Genomic DNA, 27,492 nt, shown 5'->3' with positions numbered 1-27,492 from the left:
GGTCAATGTTTTGGTTTGGACATCAGCTGAGGGCGATTATGAGGTAAGTTTATTTCTACCATGTTTAACTCTAGTCAGAGGGATTTTCTGTTTCTAGTTAGCTGTAAATGAATTCCTAGATACTCTATATATATTGGATAAGTTATTTTTCATTATACAGTGTTGTAAATTGAAATATGACTTAATACATCTTGTGAACTAAGTTTGGTTATTTTTATCGTTAATAGATGGCATTAAAGTAACATTTTTTGCCGCTAATAGTGGTACTGGGAGCATGTTTTTGTGTAAAAATATAAACATTACATCCGCTATTTTCACTTGATTTCACCATAATACGAGCTTTACGCATTTATCTTTTATCAGTGTGAAAAGAGCAGTAAAATGACATTTTATAATAAAATAAAGTTTTATATATACTTACTTCCAGTAAATTACTAGCTAAGAGTTTTCTAACTTGATGCAGCAGATTCAATTTTGAAATTCGCAGTAGCGATACTCTTTTGTTTATGTCGGTGACTAACCCGCCCACTTTTGGGGTGAGAGAAACAACCTAAGCCAAGAGCTTCACTTTTTGTTTATGCTCTAAAGTGAGGAGGAGGAGGTGGCTCCATTAGTAATTACTGGGTAAGTACAGTATACATAAAACTTTATTTTATTATAAAAATGTCATTTTTATACAAGTAACTTACCCTGTAATTACTTAGCTGAATCCACATTGAAGGAGGGGGATTCATGGACATCTGTATACTCAAACATTAATAATGATAATGAAATGAGAACAGAATAAATAGGCTGAGCATTGAAACAATGCTTGTTGTTTCTACCTGGGTGAGAGCTGCACAGGTAGATGCTGCTCTCCGTTGGCACTCATCAGCAACTGAGAAGCGGTGTGGTGGTATAGCCAGGGTCGCTCTACTGAAGTGAGTGGACTTCATAGCGAATGAGTTACTTTGATTGCTAACAAAGATGAAGTAAACTTTGCAACGATGGAATCTCAATCATTAACAGCCGACAATAATATGCCCCTGCCCAGGGTGCAGTACAATAAAAAAACAAAACCAGAGAAATAGTCACCTACACCACACGTAAAAAGCAATTATATAAATAAACACTACACAGAAAAACTGGTGGGCACTTTATGTACCTTGTACCCTCCAGGCTCCCCATGAACTCAACACCTTGTCCAAGCGAAGAAAAAAGCGAGCGTTAGCTTCCTACATTCCCTTTCGAACACTACGCCAGCCATGGACAATGGTCCAAATGTACTTCAGTCTTCGTAAGTCGTCTCCACGTCTCGCAAGTAATGCATAGCAAAACAGACCAACACTTCCAGAATGTAGTTTGTAAAGGTCAGAAGTGAGTGAGAGAGATTGTGCTAAAAACAACTGGTGCAGCTACTGCTCACATTGTGCACTCTAACTTTAGCACAGGCAGAACATTCTCTCAGTTTGAGTGTGAGAATCAGGTCTCTTAGAAAAAGTAATATTTAAGCGCTCTTGGGGCACAGACTTCTCTCCTCTTCCTCTGTACCCCAGGATGTTCAATAAACCTTTAATAACAAAAAGAACAGGCCATGGTTGTGAAGGATTCTCATTTTTGCCAAGAAGCCAAGGGTAAGGGGACAGACAGCATCACCTAGAAAAAACCTTATCCTTCTGTCTCTTGCACGAAGTTCGCTCACTCTTCTCGCAGTGGCTAGAGCAACCAGAAAAATAGTCTAATTAGTCAGATCCCTCAACGATGATGAAACTCGTGGGTTCAAATCGCCGAATCAGACAACCACTTGAGGACTATGTCTGATGACCAAGGGCATGCCCTCCTCCCTTGTTAACCATCATGTTGAAAGACTTAACAAGATCTGAGAGATCCTGGTTGGAAGAAATGTCTAAAGATTGAACTAAGCATAGCTCTATATCCATTTATCGTAGACAAAGAATGGCCCCTGGTGGATCTTAAGTAAAGAAGAAAGTCTGCCACGTAAGTTACAGTGGTTTCAGAAGAAGAGATGTTATACTTCGTACACCAAAGTCTAAACACTGCCCACTTTGCCTGGTAGACTTTGTTGGTAGAATGTCGTTTACATTTATTGTTGGTAGAATGTCGTCTACATTTAGAAATGGCTTCTGCCGCAGCTCTTGAAAAGCCTTTTGCTCGCAAGGGTCTGCGGACAGTCGAAACCCTGTCAGGGCCAGAGTGGATGTGTCCTGATAAAACTTCATGTAATAGGGTTGTCTGAGTAGACTTCGGATTGCTGGAAGAAGGTGTGGGAACTCTACTAGCAGCTCGAGAAGCTCCGGCAACCATTCTTTCCTTGGCCAGAAGGGAGCTATCAATGTCATCCTGGTGCTTTGATGCAATTGGAGCTACTTGAGTACCTCCCTCACCATCCCAAACGGAGAGAAGGCATGCACATCCAGGCCTGACCAATTTTGTGTCATTGCATCGATCACCCAGGCTTGAGGGTCCGGAAAAGGTGAGCAGAACAGGGGGAGACCGTGGTTTCTGGGCGTCACAAACAAATCCACCATCGGTTCTTCCCACAGGTCGGAGCACACCCGACGGTCCAGGGTCCACTTTGTCGGGAGAGTTTGCTTGCAACAACTGAGTTTGTCCGCCAAGACGTTGCATTATTATATATATATAAGTTTTACAACTTTCTAAAACTTAAAGTAGGTTACTGAATAATCTGGGGCCAAGGGTGGGGAGCGGTTACCCCCCTCAATGTTGATTTTGAGTTGGTAAAAAATGAACAGTATTTGTTGTTTAAATACGCACCTGTATAGTGTAGCCTCTATATATATATATATATATATATATATATATATATATATTTAATATTGTGTATATATATATATATATATATATATATATATATATATATATATATACATACACATACATGTGTGTGTGTATGTGTGTGTGTACAATGGAAACTAGACAAAATGCACCAGACCGAATGCACCATTAGCCTAGACCGAATGCACCACCAGCCTGGTCTAAATGCACCAACCACTTAGTCTAAATGCACCATTTTGTAAATAGTCTGAATGCACCACACTGCATAAAAATGCGCTTGTTGTTTGGTTGATTCTGGTATCATCAAATTTTTGTTATTCTTACTAGAAACTGGTTAAATCTCAAAGTTTTTAGGTTGTTAAAAATAGTTAAGTAATTTAAAGAATAGGGAGTTTTATTTCTTTACTAAAGCTTTTATATCATTCATCCTTTTTATCATATTTAATATCAATATTTATTTTATTTTATATACCCCCAGCTTAGTCTACAGGATATGAACTTTTCTGGCAGAAGTCTTGAAGTGTCTTGCTAATATACAGTGAAAACAATAGCGATAATACAATTGTTATAAAAAAATTACAATCTATAATTAAAAACATATGAGAATACTTTAAAAAAAAGAAAAATACAAGACAAAGTCTTCTCCATGATCGATCATACTGCTGCATTTTCTTAAGTAATCAGAAGTAATTATATCGTGATTTTCGTACTCGCTCCCTCCAAAAACATTTGAGCCTTTGCTGCTTGGAGTTACTCCGTTTACTTGGAACTTTGCATAGCTGCTTCTGCGAGATCAGCCTCCTTACCTACAAGGGAAACAACTTTGCTTCATTGTATAGAGTAGATATCAGCAGGTACAGATTCATTGTCTTATTAGGAACATTGTGGTTCAGACGATGGTGCCATCCCTCTACCTCATTGTTCGTTCTTAGTAACCTCTTGAAGGTTGACCAACTGGAAGGTGGTCGTGATGTGCTGGTTATCCATGTCTTCTCAATGTAATCCAGCAGTCTGTGAAGTTTGTCTGCTGTGGTAGTCGTGGGACATCTGTCTTTGAGTTGGTTGAAAGTACTGCAGATGTGTGAAGCAGGAAGGTTGGGTACTGCCACTGTGAGGTTCAAGAAATGTCAGAAGTGAAAGACTGATCCTTTATTACGTTGTTGTTGTTTCAGATTTAGCTGGCCTTGTGCCAGCACGGGCTCTTGCTCCTAGAGCAGCCCGTAACTCTATGTTGATGATGAGTCTGTGAGTTGGGTAGGTTAGATGAAAACTTTATTATGATGCATGAAAGTGATTTTGGTGGGGGATCCTTTATTATTCTCGACAGGTGTTTATAATGCGGAAAGCGGACGGAAAGGTAGCGGGCGACCTGAGGGCCTCCCGCTGCTTCCATACAGAAATTGTTTGTTAACAGGCATAAGAAGACATATATAATGCGTTATAAAACATGTAAAAGGCAGATATATACATCGATATATACATCGGCGGAAATGTCGTACAATGATGCATATAATGAGATACATAAAGAACCTGAAATAATAACAAGTAACATATATGATGTGATTAATGTACATATGAGGAGTGAAACACAAGAATGGAGAGGCGATTTGACGCCCTTACACCATTAAGTTACGAATATAGTTACGGACAGGAAGCTGATTCACGTATGATGAGCGTAGCCCATGTTTTTTTTAACCCTGTTGTACACTGCTTGCGCCCAATGGAACCCACATCCATATACGGGAATATTCGGCAGAGACTTACGAAGAGCATTCAAAACACACTCAAAGTCCACATCTATTTCTTCTAGCATAATGTCTGGTGGGAGGAGCTTGATGGTAGCATCCAAGACAGCCCTGTAATCTGTGGACTTTCGTCGAGACATAAGTGCAAATAACAGTGGGTACTAACAAGCTGTACAAATGGCTCTCTGACAACTTTGAATGTTCCATCAATAAACCAGATCTTTGATTTGAGGAAAGTTGGAGAAGTGATGCAAGCAACAAATGACCATTTCCTTCATGGTGAAGATCTTGAAGAAAATCATGTGGAATGTGATTTTCGGCAATCTCAAATTCCAAATCAGTTGGATGCTTTGGCCGCAGTCGTTGTCGGGCTCGGTTGGCAGTTCTTGGCAGGTTGGATACTTTTGGCAGTTAAGCTTCATCAGTTGCAAGTGACAAGAGTGTATCTGTAACAATCTTCCCTGAAGATTTGAAGACATCTTCCTTGGCAGCTGCTTTAACTCGGGTTATAGCTTGTGCCCGAAGTCATGCTCCTGGGTTGCCTTCATGGTTGTGTTCCTTAAGGCCTCTGGTGAAGATATTGTCTTACTGACTAACACTAGCAAAGCACTTCTTTGTACGGACACTACATATCCATGACACAGCTACAGATATCTGCCATTTTTTGACATACTGGAATCCAAGACTATATGTGAGAAGATCACCGCCTTTTCTTGAACTTCCTTCAGTTACTTGGTAGGTTGTTGGGGCATCTACCATCATGGCATCGGGGGTTGGGTCTTTCGTGAGTGACGTCTGCTCAGCTTGACTGACCTCTTCCACTGGAAGACTAATGTTAAAGAGGAGTAATGAGTTTGTAGGACCATCTACAGTTGATGTACTTTTGTGCTGCTGGGTCCTCAGAAGGATCATCTGGAATTGCTTTTCCATTAAAGTTGTCAAAATCCATTTGTGGTAGGTTGCTGAGAGTACAGTTATGGCAAACCCATACAGGTAACTCAACCTCCTTGTTTAGCTTCCTGTAGAATTCCTTTGTAATACCTAAAAAAATAAAGGAGAAAGTTTTCAAGTTCCAACGTGGCCTTATGTTTCAAGTCCCATCCCAGTGTGTGTCAGATGCAAATTTTTCTGCAAATAAATAGGTTGTTATTGGGGTGCTGACACTTGATTTTTAGCTCACCTGAACCATTACCTGATCACACCTACAGATTTGCACAACTCCTAATTTACCTGCTTTGAACCCTATTAATTCCTCTAATACTATAATGGAAAAAAATACTAAAGTTTTACCAACCAGAGTTACAAATTCTATGCTGCCAAGCATCACAGATATCACACTGCATTGTTTCTTGACGTGGTCGTACTTCCCCTTCACACACCACACAAGGGTGGGGTTGAATTCATTCCTAGGTCTTGTGGTCATGGTATATGGAGAAAGTTCTGTAGGTCTACTTTCAAACTTATAACTGAGAGAACATTTTCATACCAGCTCAGTTTCAGCTGTTCATCCTTAATTACAGTATTGTGGGCTACTGGTAAACAAGCAGTGGTAAGATAAAATACAAGTAGTTAGCACAGTAATTTTTTTTAGGGGTTAACTACCAGCTACAGAAACAGTTAGGCTTGTAGTTTAAATTAAGAGGTAGCTACCTAGTAAGTTTTAAACTTCTCCATCAAAACATATTGTGTTTGTTGATTTTGTAAAATATTTTTATTCAGACTTTTTAAAATGATTCACTTTATCAAAGGAAGTAACGCTGCAAAGTGAATATACATAGTTACCCAAAGAACAGGTGTTAAGTGAATTAAGTTGGTGCATTGGGACCATAAGGAATAATGCATTTTAATTGGTAAGTTTTAATCTTCTCATAGCATAATGTATTTGTTGGTTTTGTGATATTGTTTTTCAGACTTTGTAAGTGATTCAGTATATCAAAGAAAATAATCCTGCAAAGTGAATATAGTAACCTATATAGTTCCCCAGGTGTTATGTGAATTAAGTTGGTGCATTGGGACCACAAGGAAAGATGCACTTTAATGGGAAGTGGTGCATTGGGACCAGATACTCAGTGCATTTGGACCATGATACATGGTGCATTCAGACTAGTGTTGGTGCACTGAAGCAATGGTGCATTTAGCCCATGAAACTACATATGCAAGTAAGAAATTAAGAATAGATATATGACACATATGCACACACACACACATACATAGGCCTATACCAACTTAACTATATGGACTGGATATGGCACAGAAACTTTACAGAAGCCGTGACAATTTTGTCCGAATCGTATCCCTGCGAATTAAGTGACACCAAATCCTTGACTGTTGAATTAGAAGTTTTCAAGATATATTTTTCAGAGAATGTAGAGCAGCATCCTGAAGTAGATCAGGAAACCATCCTTACAGCTGCAGATGTTGTCTTAAGAGCTCATAAAGAACATAATTCATTTCCTTATCTGTCAAAAGTTTTCAAATTGTTTTTGACTGCACCACCTCCAGTATGTAAACGTGGAAGGGCATTTAACAGGCTGAAGCTATTAAAAACTTATTTGCGAAACCGAACAAAGGAAAACCCGCTTACGTTATCTAATGCTGCTAGGTTGTGAAAGTGATCTAACTGATCACTTAGATCTTCAAAAGGTTGCTGAAGATGAATGGAAGGCAATAAAAACTAGGATAATAAACATTTAAACCGCCCCCCTCCCCCAACTCTCATTATGGAAATGTATAGAAGATTTTCACTCTAATGAATCCTCATATTATTTATTCATCACACTGAAATTAACTCTTTGTTTTTTTTTTTTTGTTTTTTTTGTTGCCCCTTCCAGCTTGCCATTTTTCTATCTTCAGATTAATAAACTATAATCTTCGTTTTGTTTGCATTATAAAATACTCTCGGGGACAAATATTTTTGTTTTATAGAAATTAAAAAATAACCATAAAAAATTTGGTTTGTATACATAACATTACCTATAGGATATATATGGTATCTAGTTCAACTTGGTCAAAATTACTAAGTTGGTCAAAGTTGTCTTTAACCCCCTTCAATCAGATGGTCCTCAAGCCATCCCTGATAGCATCTCTTGATGGGGCAGACCAAACATGGTTTAACTGAATGCTTCCAGAATAATTTCCATCTTTACCTCCTTATCCAACATTCTTTCTCCATTTCTGATTATTTGGGGGACTGGAATCTAACCCATCAGATATCAAGTTGAGAGGCAAATAGAGGATTTTACTTCAGATGCTACTTGTATATACAGGTACTTCTCTGAACAACTCCTTTAGATTCCCGTAAGATCTATCTGTCCATGTAGAAAGCGTAGTTCTTATATCTTGAAAGACCACGCACCACTCATCTTGAGGGAGTGCGTTAGCTTTTGGGTTACTATGGAGCAGAATCCAGGTAAGTCTTCTCTGGATCCTGCTATAGAGCCTGGTTTTTACATTTAACGTGCATTCCTTCACTTCTTTCTTAATGCCGTCGACCCGTATTTTTTTGCAGATATTACGTTGGTAATTGTTCTCAAGAACTTCTTGACTGGATGCCATCACCATTTCGTTTGCCCTGGTGCTTATGCCAGGTTTTGAAGTGCCAAAGATACGGGGTAGAAGTCGTGAAGTCACAATCTGTTAGTTTCGCGATTAATTCCACATGCATTCCTTCTAAAATTAAGAAATCTCTGCCTCAAGAAGTTTTTTTTTTTTTTTTTTAGAAGAAAGAAATTTTATCAACAGCCTCTTGCAATGATTTAACTTTATCTGAGCATCATGCCCATCTCGATATCCTCACTCATTGAGATAGCTCTCAGACTTCATGCCCCATTGTTATTTCTTTTCCCTCTTGTATCCAAAACTTCGCAGCCCTTTCCTCAGTCCTCCTCTTTTATCTGGGCTCTAACTGCCGGAATGGGGTGAAGGCACCCCCTTCTGTTCCCAAAGGAGGTAATATTGTAAGAACAGAGGGCAATTTTCTCTTGCCCGAGTTGATAGTGGAACTGGCGTCGTCTGGCATGGGACTACCACTCTTACCAAGCGAGCCATGAAAACTTTTTCTTCCTCCGGAACTTGATTCGCTCTCTGGAATTTGCTGGTGCAGATAATGATACCTTTTTAGCTTCACATTAATAACGAGTTCTTAATAACTTTTAACAAGTAACTCAAGATATTTGGCAGGACGAAAACCTGTTGATATAATAAAAAAAAAAATCAGTACATTTCATCCCCGACAGATTATCTAGTTTCTTGAAGTTTCTGACAGTTGCTAATCGGAAGCAGTACGTGATATGGATTATGCAAATAAAATTTGTAAAATAAAATAACCCTTGACGTACGGTACAGGGAAATAACCAGATCTTGGTTTTATGACACCTTAATTTTCTGGAACACAGTTATGTAAGCAGTGGTATTGCTTCTCACTCTGAAAACCCATTACTGTGTTCATCATATATAGCCGCTCGAATTCTCTTTCCCTATTTAATGTTAGGGTTCTAGACTTATCTATGGTACATCTGAGAAAAGAGAGTCATTTATGGAACGTTGAGATTCTTACTGATGCCATAAAAGAATAAAAAAACAATTGCTGCTGGGTCATAAAAAGTCGAAGGGAGAAAAACAGCGCCGGCACTCTCATGAAAAAAGGAAGGGTTGGTCTAGCATGACAGTAGACAGGGTTACAAAAAGCCCTATATTTGCCCTAAAGTCTTTTTTTTTTTTTTACAGTTCTTGGATAGAAAATGTGATGAATTATGCACCACTTTCGCTTTAATCTGATTCGGACAGAACAGATCCAGTCGCTGAATGAGCGAGAAGACAGAGATGGAGAGAAGGAGCTCAAAGGAGAAAAAACTTTAGTATGACTGAGGGACTGAGGTTGGGCAGCCCCATTTGCTACTTTTATGTAGACTTGAGGAACATATATAGTAATGTAAGAGATAAAGGACAACAATGTATACTGAAATTATAAAGAACATGGGGTTCCTGAAATGTTATCAGTAGTAGCTCCCACAGTCTATAATGCACACATACAAGCAGACGCACACACATATATATATACATATATATATATGTATATATATATATATATATATATATATATATATAATATCATATTATATAGAATAAATGTATATATATAGAATGTAGTGGGTTGCAATTCTCCTTGTCTAAGACCCTCGTTTTTCCAGCGACACCCAGCTGGTTCGACTCCTAAGTGAGTTAAAATGCTTCAAGCGTATTCCATCAAAATTCCATTTTACCTCTATTGATCTAAGTAGTGAATTAAATTCGTTATAGTCAGTAGGCTGTGGTGGGTTGCAACGATGGTCTTGAATGGAGTCTGGAATGACTTATGTTTACATATAAAACAATATTAGTCTGTGTTCATTAAGAGAAGCTGCAGAGGTTGATGAAACAGTTTGAAAATATTACTGTGCATTAAAAGTTAAAAGGAAGTATCATCACTAATAAGCTTATAGAGTGAATGAGACTTATGAAGATGGAACAATGAATATTAGTATAAATAGCAGAGGAATGGAAGTAGTTTGTTAATATAAGTGACTGAGATTGAATGTTACATATGCAGGTATGGTAAAAGAAGAGGTAAATAATAGAAAACGTGAAGCAAATAAACAAGCAGTCTATACAAAATGTTTTGAAAAAAGAAGGATTACTTATGGAAGTGAAGTGTGGATGCTGACCACATAAGAGAGAGAGAGAGAGAGAGAGAGAGAGAGAGAGAAGGTATATGTGGAGCACCAAGGGTTGAAAGGGAGGAAAATGCATGTAGGTTTTCATCTACACAAGATAGATCAGGGTGTTTCGAGAAGGTTTGTTCATGCAGAGAGAATAGGATGATAGGTTGATATAAAGTGTGCATTTGGTTTTGAAATTTTGTGAGGAAAGATTAGAGGGAACGAGGAGTCCTCTTCCTGGATATCAAGGGAGAGTGAGAGCGCGTTCAAGATAAAAATGAGAAGAGCAAATTGTGTATTGGGGTTGATGTTCTATTCATGAGCCTCTTAGCCCCAGCAGTTGACGGATTAATGTGGCATCAACATTTTATAGCGCAATATAAAAATTATTTTGTTACAAGAATACGTGAGCACAATGGAAGCGCCATGTTGAAAAAGATGTGAAAAAAATTATGCCCGCCACGCTTTCATCTTAATATCTATGTCGTTCAAAGTCAAGAATATGACTGACAGTGTCTTCCGTTAGGCATTGACGGGTGCGCACGTTCATGCGTATGTGTGTGTGTGTGTGAGTGAGAGAGAGAGAGAGAGAGAGAGAGAGAGAGAGAGAGAGTCTGTATATTTGTTTTTGTGTGTGCGTGTGTGTGCATCAGGAATTGGCAAAGAGATCAAGACTTAACTTTTATTGAAAAATCATTTGCGCTTTACCTGGGAGATGAGTTTCCGATAATAGATTGAACGCTTCAGATTTCGGTATTTTCTATATTTAAAATTTGCATGGTCTTATGAACGCATGCAAGGATCTTTATTCCGTTGATATAAAAATGCTTCTACCAATCAGGCTCATATTCTTTTAACTAGACATAATAAAATACTTTTTTTTTTAATAAAGAATAAGTAAACTTGTATTTGCCACAATGAGTGTATCAAACTACTCGATTTTACTCGAAAACAAACCTTTCTGGTTCGACCACGCCCTTACCGACAAGGCCTTAGAACGGCTCTCTTTAATCTGCTACATCTTTGCAATGTTTTGCTTTCACTTGCAGTTGGATTTACTGTGGGAAAAGTAATACAAGAGAGAGAGAGAGAGAGAGAGAGATTAGATGGCTTAAGTGAAAATGGAAATGTAGGCAAACACGAAGAGAAAGACGGAATAAAAAGAATGGAAATAGGGACAGGCGATTAGAATCTATTAAAAGAGAGATTGTTTTGGGTTAACGAACTGAGGTTGATAAAACTTGTTTAAAGGTCTTCAGCTATATGTACATTGTAAAAATATTTCATTTTTTGGCTCATGTTGCCCGGGCCGCATGAAAAAAATTAGAAAAAAGGGTAAAATGAACGGGGTTACAAGTCAGGAAATCAATTTCTCATTATTTTTCGTAGCAAAGGCCAATGAGACGGGTAGCTTGTTCTCTTTTGTCGCCCAAACACACTCACATACACAAACACACAAACACACAAAAAATGACAAGGAGTAGAGTGGGGCACAATCACGAAGCTAGCAACTAACTTGCCTCTTCAGAGACCATGAAGCTGGAATAGACCTATCTCTTCAGGAACCAGGAACAGACCTATCTCTTCAGAAACTAGCAATAGACCTATCCCTTCAGAAACCAGTAATAGACCTATCTTTTAGAAACCTAGGAATAGACTTATCTCTTCAGGAACCAGGAATAGACCTACCCCCTCATGTAAGACAGGTAACAAATGCTGGAGGATATTTCAAAGTCTTGGCATCATAATGAGAGAAACATCACTAAACTGCGTAATCATAGGACAACACGGTTCTACAGAACTGAAAGAATTCCACGCTTAATTCCTCAGACGTTGTCTCACTTTCTTCGACTCTGATAGGGTATATGGAGGTATTCTTGTGTTGTTACTAATGAAACAACGTAAATTTATCACTCGAGGGACGTACCACTAGGAAAGATATTTTTCTTTATGGCGAGGTTTGGTAGTGTGCGTGGTGATATATACCATGTACCAGCACCTTTTAACCGTTTACCCTTTGTGTTTGTAGTCACCACTTTCCGGCTCGATTCATTTTGCATTAGAGATTTTCATAGTAAATCTAGATTGATGAGTGGACTGATAGAGACTAATGAGATATAGCAGTTGAAACATGTATGAAGGAGAGCCTGCAGGTGGAAATTAGAATGAAATATAAATATCTATCTATAATAATAAAATCCGAGAGGATCTGACCTTGTTTGTCCTCCAGTGGGTGACAGTAGGGGAGACATGATACAGCAACCCATCCCCTGCAAACCAGTTTGTCTACCCCGGGTGGAGGCGGGATAGGTAGGGGAATGGGAGGGTAGCGGAGTCATCATCCCTTCTCCTGCATACCTGTTTGTCCGGCCTGGCTGGTGGCGGGGTAGATATAGGAACAGGTGGGTGGGGGAGTCATCAACCCTCCTCCTGCAAACCGGTTTGTCCGTCCCGGGTGGGACAGAGTAGGTAGGGGTTTGGTAGGTTAGGGGAGACGGCACCCCCGGTTTCCAGCACACGTAGCACGGGCTAACAAGCTCGTATTTAATATTTATTCCTGTCATGAGTCTATTATAGAGTTCAATTGTGGTTGTACTTACCAGGCATTTGGAGTGCTAATAGTTGAAGTACTAACTCTGAATCCCCAGGAAGGACTATAATCTGAGTAGTAGTGATTGGATTAACCTATGAAGGGACAGGGTTTCTTAATATTCAACGATAAACAACACACAGCAAGTTTTTCAGAATGAAAGTAGCATACAATGGAAGCCTCGGCTGCATAACTGCCCCCCAGCCTCTGAAGTTAATCTTCCTAGTGTTTAAAATGGGACTTTTATGCAACTGGGAAAGTACCGAATTCTTTAAAATCAGTTTGATTTCTCTGTAGCAAAATAAATTCTTCCTCCTTTGGTTTGTAATGGCGCGTTTTGATGCGATTGACAAGAACAGCATAGTACCCAACTGATAACCTAAAATGTTGGCAGTATTATAAATCAGCTCAAATGTAGTCACAGTCACACAAACATAAATTACCAGAATCTCATCACCCTGTCAAAGACACATAGATTTCTGCAGCGTTTATATAAAGATTGAAGTGGATAATTTATATGAGAAATATCATACCTCAAAGTAAGTAGTAGAGGATATGAGGACTAAAATGTTTCAACAGACGTTTAGGAATGGAATGGAACATAGAGTTTTAGTCAAAAGCCAATCACTGGGACCTGTGAAGTCATTCAGCGCTGGGAAGGAAGTAGGAAGTAAAAAAGTTTTAAAGGTGTAATAGGAGCAAAACCTTGCAGTTGCACTATGAAATAATTGTTAGGAGAGGGTGGATAGCAAGATGAAAGAAAGATAATATGAATGGAGGCACAGTGAAAGGGATGAAAGGGGTTGCAGCTAGGGGCCGAAGGGACGCTGCAGAGAATCTTTAGTAATGCCTACGGTGCACTCCGTGAAGTGCACTGACGGCGCTACCCCCAACGGGGCAACAGTTACCTTTCTCTGCATTGGTTTTTGTGCTTATCCATCCCGGCCATAAATTTGATATTCCACAGGTCCAAAACTTATTAAAAGTGCCTTCTTTTGCGATCCAGGTGCCTCTAGCTAATGCGATATTATACAATGATTGGAGAACATCCTAAGTTTTGCCAATATGACTGCTGCGTGATCACCAGTTCTGATGCTCATTAAAAATGGAGAGTGTGTCCTGGTTTACATCTGATCCAGCTTAGTACCTGTGGACAAATCTGTACCATTTAGTCCCTGTGGCCTTGATCATTCTGTAATTCTTTAATTATTCAGAAAAACGAAGATTAGAAATGAAAAAGGACAACAAAAATATAGTATAAAAAGTAATTTTGTAAAAACTGGGCTCACAGATCAGACACATTTTAACTATGTATTTGAACCAACCTTCCACTAGACTCACTAATCACGTGTTCTCCTTTTCACTAGACATAACAAGCAACGCAATACTTCTTCCTCTCATTAGATTACTTTATTATTGGTGTGTGATCAGTCTCTGGTTAGGAGATTTGATAAGGGACGCGACGGACCGGGGCAAGAATAGCATCAAATCGCCGTTTATTCTCCGACGCGGAGGTAATGACGCGTGAAGCCCAGATCACCTTAGCAGGATCCAAAGACCTTAGAATAGAAAACGGGAAAAATGGGAAGTCGGTAGAGTTTTGATAGCGTTTTGTAGCGCCGAAGAAGCAAACGAGTATCTATATTTAAATATGGCCTTTAAACACTTCCTATCTGTGGCCTTATTAATAGTCTTCATCCTGCTCCATTAAAGGTATATATTTTATTTTTTTTTTAAATCTCTTCACTAATACGAGATATTTATGGCTCAGTCCGTTTCATGTGGACGTCTGATCTGGGCTCATTGATACTATTTTTCTTTTTCTTTTAGAAATGTATCTGAAATCACCGTCGATATTATTTTGGGTAATTACTTTAATATGACTGACCAGTTTATCTGAATGCAAGTTAAAATCGTGGTATAAGCAATACACACACACATTATATACAGCACATATGTATACATGTTTGATTTTAAATCACGGAAAGGTAAAAACGTGATTAGATATATATATATATATATATATATATATATATATATATATATATATATATATATATATATATTGTCACAAAGTGACCAAGTACCTGGTTATCACACAACTAGTCACAAAATTCAAAAATTTACCTCACTTCAGCCAGGTACCTAAACTCTCATAACAATAAAATTACGACTGAACACTCTAAAGGTAACAGTGATCCCTTAAAACTTGCTTATCACTTGAAAAATCAAATTAAGTTTATCAAGTTATGTGTGAGGTATTGAGATATACTAGATAAAGAAGGGCATCACTCCATCAAACAACTATAATTGTTTCCCAGGTCTTCATTCACTTCCATTTAGGAGAGGAGAACAAAACATATCTATCACTTACCTTGTGCTTACACAAATAACCCTATTCACTGGTGGTAAAAAATAAAACACTGTGTTTTTAAAACTTTAAATACAGAAATGGTAGTCAGTGAATTCAGCTACTTTGACTTGTGGGTTCAGGTATACTGGCCTGAAGATTCCCTCGTACAACCTCTTTTCACACTTTGAATGCCAGGCTGCAATGAAAAGAGTTTAGCGGATGCATAGAAGTGAAGACTAAATCATAAATGGATATCTTGGCCATTTTTGTATTGTTGGCCCTGCATTAAATACTGGTTCACACCTTTATTCCATTCTGCGCCATGCATGGAGCTAATTATCGATCAGAAATCTTCACTTCAGTCATTCATGCTTCAACTTAAATCTAAGGTAGGCCCAGTGTCTTTTAAGTTAGCGTTTTAAGAAGTGCTGATGTGACCTAAAAGCTATAATAAAGTAACTAAGGATCTGCTTAAAACTCTGTGGATAACTTACTTAAAACTCTGTGAGGATAAATTACCTAAAATTACTGTATTTTCTTACATTATACATTGTAATGTTAATTTTTTTAATATTTATTTTTATACAGCACTGTGGGTGCTAGTCTGCTATAGTATTGGATTGTCATGTTTAGGCCATTATATGGATGAGATTGTTTTCGCTGGTGGGTTAACCCTTAGTGGACGGATTGAGCTTCAGTGTGAAGTAAAACAGGGTAGGGGAGGTGGACGGATTGCTCTTCAGTGTGAAGCAGAATTACGCACACTGTTATGGTAATGATTTGAAACAAAGGTGCCAATACTTCTATATGCTATAAATTCACTAATGGCAACTTTTATACAGAAGTGAGAGAGAGGCCAGTATCAGTAATGCTTGTGACTTCAGGGGGAAGGTACTGCATCTCTCTCTCTCACGAGTCTTTTTGTAAATTTGCTTGTAAATATACAAAGGGGTTGCTGTTGCTTTTTGTTTTTGTCTTTTATGATAGTATCTCGGTTGTAAATGTAATTTTACAAAGAAAATTGCAAGGGAATATTAGAAAAAGCATGTAAATTTATGTGAATATTTTACAACAAAAATGCAAAAAAATGTTATTTCTTATCTGTTTTGATATTGTGTGAGCAGTAATAATAATTTTACAAATCCAAAAAACTTATTTATTAGAAAAAACATATATAAGTTGGTAAAATTTACGATTGTCTTGTAAATGAGGCCCCACAAGGGGTTGTAAATAATCATTTTCAACTTCTTGTGGAAGGTAGGGAAAATTTTTTAGAATTTTTTTATTTATACAGGGTGAATGTACGTTTCATTCTCTTTCCATTGATGTGATTTTTTTTTATTTTGCCGACCTCAAAGTTTACCCGGTCTGGGGTGCTGCACATTGATAAATTATGCCGTCCATTAAGGGTTAATTGTATTTGCTGTTATTGAGAAAAGTTTATGGTGATTTTGAGAATATTTGACTTTGTTAGTCTCTGTAATTGGGTCAACTCTTCTTGAAGTACTCTAAGTGTGGTGGGCTTTCTCTGATACAGTGATGACATTACTTTGTCATTTGACTGATTTATCCTCCATAGGTAATTATGGATAGGCCTATTGTTCGCATTACCCATAGATTATTTTGAGTGCAGTGGTTTGCAGGTTAATATTATCGCTGAACAGAATATTTATTTTTGTGTACTCTTCATGTTAATAATGCAATAGTATGGAGTTGCAGGTTATGATGTAGAGTTGGTAGCTCAGTGGACAGATGAGTGATTTGAAACTAAAAGGAACTATGCTTTTTCATTTGGATGTGCTTTTAAAGTTAAATTTTGGTGGTCAGCCGCATAACCCCAACTCCCCTGCCTTGACATCACTCATGGCAGTAAACATCCGGTAGAGTCTCACTATCCTCCCCTTGACGGGGAGCGAATGCTGGTCCCCGACATTATGAGGCCAACACGTTAACCAACTGTACTAGCCAGACGGTTTTTTCCTGAAAAATTTTCGTATTGAAATACTGAATTAGTTTTGTGTTTTACTGCCATGTTTCACCATCTTATACTATTAAGCTGCACGATTTTTCTTTATCTGTAGTCACCTAGTCTTAGGCTATGTATAGCCGTGATAGTGAATGGGTTATGAATTGTATTTAAATGTGTTGTGTTTTGCTCAGTGCTACTCCATCTTGCCATTGGCTCCTATATGTATGCAGTTTGAAAAGTATCTTGGGCCTAGCTAAGGGTTTGACATTTCAACCCTCTCCAATGTTAGCCAGTATGGGTACACTAGTGAACAGATAAATGCAATGAAGTAATTCTTCAGTTGCAGTTTCCCTCATCTAATTACCATATATACTCACATATCATGCAGCTTTTGAAGATCTAACTTTGAGGCTAATTTTAGCAGGGGGTCAATGTTTTGGTTTGGAAATCAGCTGAGGGCGATTATGAGGTAAGTTTATTTCACCATGTTTAACTCTAGTCAGAGGGATTTTCTGTTTCTAGTTAGCGTAAATGAATTCCTAGATACTCTATATATATTGATAAGGTTATTTTTCATTATACAGTGTTGTAAGTTGAAATATGACTTAAATACATCTTGTGAACTAAGTTTGGTTATTTTTTTCGTTAATAGATGGCATTGGGGGCATGTTTTTTGTTATTAATAGATGGCATTGGGAGCATGTTTTTTGTGTAAAAATATAAACACATTACATCCGCTATTTTCACTTGATTTCACCATAATACGAGCTTTACGCATTTATCTTTTATCAGTGTGAAAAGAGCAGTAAAAATGACATTTTTATAATAAAATAAAGTTTTATATATACTTACCCAGTAATTACTTAGCTAAGAGTTTCTAACTTGATGGCAGATTCAATTTTGAAATTCGCAGTAGCGATACTCTTTTGTTTATGTCGGTGACTAACCCTGCCCACTTTTGGGGTGAGAGAGAGAAACAACTAAGCCAAGAGCTTCACTTTTGTTTATGCTCTAAAGTGAGGGGAGGAGGGTGGGCTCCATTCGTAATTACTGGGTAAGTACAGTATATATAAAACTTTATTTTATTATAAAAATGTCATTTTTATATAAGTAACTTACCCTGTAATTACTTAGCTGAATCCACATTGAAGGAGGGGGATTCATGGACATCTTGTATACTCCAAACATTAATAATGATAATGAAATGAGAACAGAATAAATAGGCTTAGCATTGAAACAATGCTTGTTGTTTCTTACCTGGTGAGAGAGCTGCACAGGTAGATACTGCCTCTCGTTGGCACTCATCTCAACTGAGTAGCGGTGTGGTGGTATAGCCAGGGTCGCCTCTACTGAAGTGAGTGACTTCATAGTGGACGAGTACTTTGATTGCTAACAAAGCATGAAGTAAACTTTGCAACGAAGGAATCTCCAATCATTAACAAAGCCGACAATAATATGCCCCTGCCCAGGGTGCAGTACAATAAAAAAACAAAACCAGAGAAATAGTCACCTACACCACACATAAAAAGCACTTATATAAATAAACACCCTACACAGAAAAAACTGGTGGGCACTTTATGTACCTTGTACCCTCCAGGCTCCCCATGAACTCAACACCTTGTCAAGGCGAAGAAAAAGCGGAAGCGTTGCTTCCTACATTCCCTTTCCGAACACTACGCCAGCCATGGACAATGGTCCAAATGTACTTCAGTCTTCGTAAGTCGTCTCCACGTCTCGCAAGTAATGCATAGCAAAAACAGACCAACACTTCCAGAATGTAGTTTGTAAGGTCGAAGTGAGCGAGAGAGATTGTGCTTAAAAACAACTGGTGTAGCCACTTGCTCTCACATTGTGCACTCTAACTTTTAGCACAGGCAGAACATTCTCTCCAGTTTGAGTGTGGGCTTCGAGAATCAGGTCTCTTAGAAAAAGTAATATTTAAGCGCTCTTACGGGGCACAGACTTCTCTCCTCTTCCTCTGTACCCAGGATGTTCAATAAACCTTTAATAACAAAAGATCGAGGCCATGGTTGTGAAGGATTCTCATTTTTTGCCAAGAAACCAAGGGTAAGGGGACAGACAGCATCACCTAGAAAAAACCTTATCCTTCTGTCTCACACGGTTCGTTGCTCACTCTTAGAAAAGAAAATACCTTATCCTTCTGTCGATGATGAACTCTTGGGTTCAAATCGCGAATCAGAACAGCCTCTATGTCTGATGACCAAGGGCATGCCTCCTCCTTGTTTCATGTTGAAAGTGCTTAACAAGATCTGAGAGATCCTGGTTGGAAGAAATGTCTAAAGATTGAAAAATAGTCTATCCATTTAGTCAAAGAATCCACGTAAGTTTTTTCAGAAGAAAACTTTTGCCTGGTAGACTTTGTTGGTAGAATGTCGTTTACATTTATTGTTGGTAGAATGTCGTCTACATTTAGAAATGGCTTCTGCCAGAGCTCTTGAAAAGCCTTTTTTCAGAAATTCTGATAAAACTTTTAGGGTTGTCTGAGTAGACTTCATTGCTGGAAGAAGGTTTTGTCGTCGGCAACCATTTTTGCAGAAGGGAGCTATCAATGTCATCCTGGTGCTTTGATGCAATTAAGCTTTTACCTCCTCACCATCCCAAACGGAAAACATCCAGGCCTGACCAATTTTGTGTCATTGCATCAATCACCCAGGCAGAACTCAAAGGTTGAGCAGAACAGGGGAGACCGTGGTTTATCAGGTTTGAAATATTTTCACAGGTTTGAAGCACACCCGTCCAGGGTCCACTTTGTCGGGAAGTTTTTCAACAACTGAGTTTCAGTCAAGACGTTGACTGAATGAACAACAGGAAATTTTGAAAAAAATGCAATTGTGGACAGCTAAAACTCTGAACATTTTCTAGTAAAAACGCAGGTCAATCATTTACCTTCATTTTGGAAAAATGCACAACCAATGACTTAAAAAAATTCTAGGCACAATATTTCAAATTTATAGAAGGTTTGAAGACTCATCCATTGAAAAACTTTTTTGACCTTCAGACAGGCTTCTATTCTTTTGGGGAAAGGAGAAGCCAGAAATTCTTTCATCATGTTGTTGGGATTTTTAATAAACGCCTGTTTAGCAAACACTAAAATTGTTTTATATTAGTAGCAAAACGTTACAAAAATCAAAGTTTTATCGACCGAAATGGTATAAGCTAAAACTGTACATTCTAGTAATATTCAATCATGTACCTTCATTTTGCAACAAATTGGAAGTCTCTAGCACAATATTTCGATTTATGGTGAATTTTTGAAAAACTTTTTTCTTACGCCTCGGAAAATTTCAGATAGTCATTCATAAATTTTGCACTGTTCTATATTAGCCATTACATAAAGTTTTATATATGTGCGCAATTTCATGTACAATACAACAGAAAATAACTCATGGTTGTAGCTTTTATCAGTTTTGAAATATTTTCATATAAATCACGATAACTGCCAAAATTTCAAGCTTTGGTCAACTTTAACTTGACCGAAATGGTAAAAAAACGCAATTATAAGCTAAAACTCTTACATTCTAGTAATATTCAATCATTTACCTTCATTTTGCAACAAATTGGAAGTCTCTAGCACAATATTTCGATTTATGGTGAATTTCTGAAAAAAAAAACAGAAATTCTTTTCACGTTGTCGTAATGTTTGCACTGTTTACATTAGTCGTTACATAAAGTTTTATATATGGAAATGTGCGCAATTTCATGTAGAATACAACAGAAAATCTCATTGTTTCTTTTATCAGTTTTGAAATATTTTCATATAAATGATTTGCATCATTTTTTAGGTCAACTTTAACTCGAATGAAATGGTAATAATTATAAGCTAAAACTCTTACATTCTATATTCAAAACCTTCATTTTGCAACAAACTGGAAGTCTCTAGCACAATATTTCGATTTAGAATTACAAAAAAAAAGCTCATGGTTGAACATCTCGGAAAGCTTTCGTCATGTTTTATGTTTCAGTTTTTTTGAAAAACTTTTTCACATGTAGAATACAACAGGAGATAAATTTTGAAATAACTAAATCAAAATTTCAACCTTCGGTCAACTTTAACTCGACTGAAATGGTAAAAACGCAATTGTAAGCTAAAACTCTTACATTCTAGTAATATTCAATCGTTTACCTTCATTTTGCAATAAATTGGAAGTCTCTAGCACAATATTTTGATTTATGGTGAATTTTTGAAAAAACATTTTCCTTACGTCTGCTGTAACTTCGCCGAACATCTCAGAAATTCTTTCGTCTCGTTGTCGTAATATTTGCACCGTTTTATATTAGTCGTTACATAAAGTTTTATATATGAAAATGTGCGCAATTTCATGTACAATACAACAGAAAATAACTCATGGTTGTAGCTTTTATGAGTTTTGAAATATTTTCATATAAATCACGATAAATAGAAAAAATTCTACTTTCGGTCAACTTTAACTCGACCGAAATGGTCGAAAAACTGCAATTGTAAGCTAAAACACTTACAGTATAGTAATATTCAATCAATTAGCTTAATTTTTCAATAAACGGGAAGTCTCTAGCACAATATTTTGATTTATGGTGAATTTTTGAAAAACATTTTTTACGTCCAAGCGTTGCATTTAATTCATGCATCATTTTGATAATATTTTCTCTGTGTTGCTTTGATCGTTTTACAATTTGTTATATACCAAAATCATTGCAATTTAGTGTACAATACAACTAAAAAAATTAACTCATTAGCTTTAACCGTTGTGCTTACAGCACGATTTGTATACAATTATATAAGAGTTTTTTTTTTCACTGTCATATATTCCAGTATTTATATATGATAATGATATTTTTTTCATTTCTGATGGTTGCATACTAAACTTCAGGCAATGACAAAAAGAAGGAGCCAAAAATGAACTCTTAATCTTAAAAACTAAGCGTGCTGTGATTTTTTGAAAAAAAACTTTTTTTTCCGCTTCGACGCTAATTCACCGAACGCCGCCAGCATACGGGAGACGTTTTTGTAAATAGAGGCTCGGCGTTTAAGGGTTAATGTTCCATGGCAAACCTAGATCCTGAGTCAAAAGCAAAGTCCTCTGAAGGTCCTCCTTGCACCTCTCTCTTGTGGGCGAATGGATCAACCAGTCGTCCAGGTATAGGGAAATATTCACTCCCAGCAGATGAAGCCAATTGGCTAATGGAGCGAGAACTCGGGTGAACACCTGTGGTACTGTTGACAGGCCAAAACACAGCACTTGAAACTGGAATACTTGATTTCCAAAAACGAATCTCAGATACTTCCTTGAGTCTTGCTGGATGGGAATGTGGAAGTAAGCATCTCTCATATTGAGAGATATCATCCAGTCCCCTCGACGAATGGATGATAGGACAGACTGAACCGTTTCCATATGAAACTTCATTTTTGCTGCATAAAAGTTCAGTGCGCTCACATCGAGTACCGGTGTCCATCCTCCCGTGGCTTTTGGTATTTCAAAAAGCCTGTTGTAAAAGCCCTTGAACTTGATATTATCCACCACATCTATCGCCTTCTTCTTGAGGAGAGACAACACTTCTTCCGAGAGGGCTAAATACTTCATTGATCCTATGGAGTATGCTGCCAATTTGATGGGAGAGCTGGATAAGGGAGGTTTCTCTTTGAAGGCTATAGAATACCCTTCCCGTAATACTTTTATCACCCATTGATCTGCTCCTTTCATTCTCCAACTTTCCCAAAAAAGTTGGAGTCTGGCTCCCATGGGCGCATGAAGGACTGAAAACTCACTTGCGGGTTGTAGGTTTGGTGGAGGGTCTTTTGGCTGCATGCAGGGCGACACGTACAGAACCTCATGGTCTTGACTGTGGTCTCTGCCTGCCACCTTGAAAGAGTTGAGGCTGAAGAGGAGAAGATGACTTGAAAGGGGCGGAGTTCCACTCTCTTGCGTGCCTCGTAGATTGCAAGAGAAGGTCCTGTGTAGATTTCTTATGAAGGTGAGAAGCCACTTCTACTGTTGCTTGCAGGAAGAGTTGCCTACTCTACAAGGGCGAGAAGAGAAGAGCTGATTTATGCGATGGAGTGACACCCTTAGATACAAACGAAATCCAGAGTTCCCTCTTTTTCAAAATCCCCATAGCATAAAGGGAAGAATCTCCAAAGAACCATCTCTAATTGCTTTATCGGCACAGGAGAGAACACTCCTCCAATCAGCAGCAATATCCTGAGAGAGATCCGAATTTCTGATCTTCTTTGCCAAGGCCCCCGTGGACCAATCCAGAAAACTAAAAACTTCAAACACTTTGAACATATTCTTGAGTAAATGGTCAATCTCCAATGCAGAGAACATAGTCTTTGCTGAAGCAAAAGCTGACCTATGGGCCAAATCAGTGAGACCAGAGAAGTACCCCTGGGAGGAGGCAGCCACTCCCGAGGAGGGGGCCTCTCCGGTCGCATATGACCTATATCTCCTGGCCGAAAGGCGGAACACTGAAGCATGCCTTGCCCTGACGTCTTTCTCCGAAAGCCAGAGATCCACTCTCATATTCTTAGACGAAGAAGATAAAACCACTTTGGGAAGTCTACACACATCCCAGGGTAGGTCACTCATCATAAATGAGGAAGCCAGAGAAGGAGGAACTGCCAGAGTGAAGAAATCTGGAAAATTATCCAATAAATAATTCGGCATAAGCCCATGGGGTGGAGTCCTGTCCTAAATCCTCCTCTTCTGATGAGACTGGGGACAGTGAGGGATCTTCAAGCACTACTGAGGAAGAAGTCCACTTCTTAAGAATACCCGAAATATTGTCTAACTGCTTCTGCAGCGGTGCCCAGGAAGGGTCCAAACTGGTAGTTGACGATGCAGAAGTCGAATGAAGAGGCAAAGAAAATGGGGGTTTCGATGAGAAAGTCAGCGAGACAGGAGCGGGTACCAAACAGTCCGGGCGCTCAACCATAGGAGAGTGAGTTGGCACTGAAGGGTTTTCGGGTGTCAAGCGATGTGCGCGCGCTACTGGGGCGTTTCTTTTCTTCTGGGCGCTCAGTTACTAGTGAATGCTCGGTCGCTACTTAGCGCTCAGCCACCAAAGAGTGCTCGGCTGCCAAAGGGACGTCCTCGATCCCAGATGGGCACTCAAAAATGAACGTGAACTATCAAGAGAAAGTTCCCGATTGGCTGAAGAACTAGTCCTTTTGCTGGACACTGATGATAGTTTGGGAGCTACTGAAAAACATTCAGGACTACTGTATCCCATTTGCTGCACGACGGCTGCTGACTACCAGATCGTTCCCTGAACCTCTTGCTGTAAGATTGAGGGGACTGGATTCTGAGAGGCACGTGCCTTTTCAACAGATGAGATTCGTCAGTGAATCTCCACTGGCGCCCATGAAAAAGGCTAGAATCCCCCGAATTAGACGAGAGATGATGCACACTAGGCACGCCTTTCCAAGCGGCTACTTTTGGTCGACATCCGGGACGACACAGGTGCAACTGAGGGGGTGACTACCCATGGGCAGACCCCACTGACCTCCCTTGGGCTTCCAGTATGCTTCCTCCCGGGGCTGGGGGAATATGGCAGTGACCTTTGCCTGGGAGCGTCACTGGGACAGGTAGCCACCTCCTCCACAAACACATCACTTGAACACTTTGCACTGAATTTGCCCATGAGGACATGCATCGAATCAACCCAACTGTGGTACTTTGTTAGCAAGAAAATCAAACTTATAAAATTTTGATTCAAGACTGGTGTAGCGATCTGGGTCAGGAGTGAGGGAACCAGGAGCAGAGACTGGTGATACTGGAGGACGGCTGGAAGTAGGAGGAATCACTTCAGCAGGAGAAGGGAGAGAAAGAATAATAACCTCACTAGATTCCTGAGTCATGTCTAGAGTTGCTAATATAGCCTCGGCTCTAGCAGCTGCTTTTCTCGTATGATCCCATTCTAACTTGGATAGGTAAGAAGTTAAAGTCTTCCACTTTCTTTCGTCCCACTCACAGCATTCCTCGCAAGTCAGTTGAACAAATTTGTCCTCTGCATGTCGTATATAAGGTGTGTGAATTGTAACATGCCTTGGTCAAGCAAGTATGCAACCTCTGCTGCAAAACCTAATACTTGATGCACTAAAATCTGACATAGTTACCAGCTACAGTCAAAAAAAAAAAAAGTAAATCTCCTAGGAGAACAATAGTCAAAATCAGGAAAAGCAGTATATGTCAATTAAACAATACAAATCCAAAGGCTAACGAGCCGAAAATACATCACCAAAAGGTAGGAATTCCAAGCCGAAAACCAAAATCAAGCTGCTTTCTTAACACTGTGTTGCTGTTAAGCTGACAGAAACAAAAGTGAAGCTCTTGGTTTAGTTGTTTCTCTCTCTCACCCCAAAAATGGGTGGGGTTAGTCACCTACATAAACAAAAGACTATCGCTACTGAGAATTTCAAAATTGAAGCTGCCGTCAAGTTAGAAACTCATAGCTAAGTAATTACTGGGTAAGTTACTTTTTATATATAAAATGTGTTCTTTGATGCCCAGTAGTTTTAAAATATTTTTCTCTCCAATTTTATTTATGATCAACTTTGATGGCACATTGATGTTAAAGGGAGTTTCATCCATGTTGCCAATGCACGATAATTTATAGTAATTAGCAGCTTGAACATTGTTTTCTCAGCTTCAGCCACAACTTGCAGCTTAAATTTAACAGTACATTTCCTTAATGATCTTTTCTCCATAGCGAATAAGGGTATAATGTAAAAATACATCAGTCCTGTTTTACTTAACATCATTTGTAACATAACTACGGTAATATTTTTATTACCGTACAGTGGTTGAAATATAAGCAAAACAGCTGTTGTTATCCGATTTGGTTGTTCATAACAAAACAACTGTTACTTGTTTGGTTGTTTATGGCTGTACGCATTAACGCAGCGAGTATAACGTTATTAACAATACTTTTATCATTCTCTTTTACTCTTATTAACTTAACTAGAAGATGGAATAGAGATGGAGAAAGAGAGGTTAGTCTATTGTAATTTGGTCTCTCAAAAAAGAACTTGCATGATGCACTAGATGTACATGATAAAATAATTTTCTAAGGGTGAAAAATTGGGGGTCGCTTGATACGTGAGTTACAAGAGCATATACAGTACACAGAAAATCCAGTCTGCGGTACAGTGTGTGTTTTATGTTGATTGCTGTATGTTTAAACCCGAAAGCTCATAATGTAATTAAACTGGAATTAAATGCAAAAAGTATGCTTTTCATATAGGCAGTCCCCGGTTTACGACGGGGGTTCCATTTTTACGCCGCGTCGTAAAGCAAAAAATCGTTGAAAATCATAAAAAATCCTAAGAATACCTTACTTTTAATGCTTTGGGTGTATTGAAAATGATGTAAATTGATTTTTTATCAAGTTTTTCATAAAAAAAACCTCCAAATTTTGATTATTCTGCCGTTTTGGAGCCATATTTCTTCCGTCGGATCGGCGTACAACTAGTCATAACCCTGGAACATGCGTCATAAACTGGGAAATAATTTCTGATGAATATATTTGAAAAGCGTCATAACCTCAGAATGTTGTAAGCCGGACCCGTCATAAACCGGGGACTGCCTGTACATTATACCTAAGCATTTAAGGGAATTTAAGTGGTTATTTTAGAGAGGAGTCTATGGCAGACACATCATGATTCAATATTGTATCTTGTTAATTTAGTTCCTTTTTTTCAGATATGCAGATGTGGTTTGAAGGGCATTGTTGGAAAGGACCAAAAGATGTACTGTGAGCTGTAGACTGATTGAAGGATTAACTGACAAGTAAGTGTGACATGAGTGAATGTTTTCCTTAATTTGAGAATCATAGTTTTTAGCTTAGTTTCAGTTTTTAGAACTCCTAAAATAGTTATTCACTTCCATGAGAACTGCTGGATCAGCTTCATAGCCTTGCACAACCTCCGATAATGAGGATTAAAGTTTAGGTGGGGGCCTTCTAACATTCCAAAAGTTTCCTCCAGATCAACAGGGACTTATGACAAAATTTACATGAAGTCTTCCCTATATGCTGTTTTTGAAAGCCATGGCACCTGTGATTCTGTATTTTTCAAATGTTTAACATATGTATTTAGAATTTTTTAAATGTAATTTACAAGTGGCCAGAGTTTCCTTGTTAGTTGATCATTCTTGATTAGTGTAGACTCAGGTTTGTTGAAATCATAGTTTAGGGGCCAGTTCAGGAATCTTATTGTAACAATTAGCTGAATTGTCTTGATGCATAGGTAGTAAGTAGCTAGAACTGATTGATTTTTTTTTGGCTAAATACTTAACATGAATGCTTGTCTCCTTATGTCCATGATGGCAAATGCAGGCTTTTTTAGT

General features: G+C 38.4%; 1 long non-coding RNA gene and 1 pseudogene across 1 annotated transcript in view; one reads left to right on the top strand and one right to left on the bottom strand.

The window, feature by feature from the left end:
- The window catches only part of LOC136833155 (uncharacterized), a 48,633-nt gene that overhangs the window by 19,019 nt on the left and 2,122 nt on the right, over positions 1 to 27,492 (top strand). Inside the window, exon 2 of the long non-coding RNA XR_010851373.1 lies at positions 26,848 to 26,934. This is a non-coding gene — a long non-coding RNA (uncharacterized lncRNA). The remainder of the gene's footprint in view (positions 1 to 26,847; positions 26,935 to 27,492) is intronic.
- LOC136833498 (uncharacterized) lies at positions 3,477 to 5,453 on the bottom strand (annotated as a pseudogene).

Source organism: Macrobrachium rosenbergii, chromosome 51 (genome assembly GCF_040412425.1).
Source record: "Macrobrachium rosenbergii isolate ZJJX-2024 chromosome 51, ASM4041242v1, whole genome shotgun sequence".
Lineage (NCBI taxonomy): Eukaryota > Metazoa > Arthropoda > Malacostraca > Decapoda > Palaemonidae > Macrobrachium > Macrobrachium rosenbergii.
The sequence above is the reverse complement of the archived record's forward strand: the minus strand, read 5'-3'. Positions and strand labels throughout refer to the sequence as shown.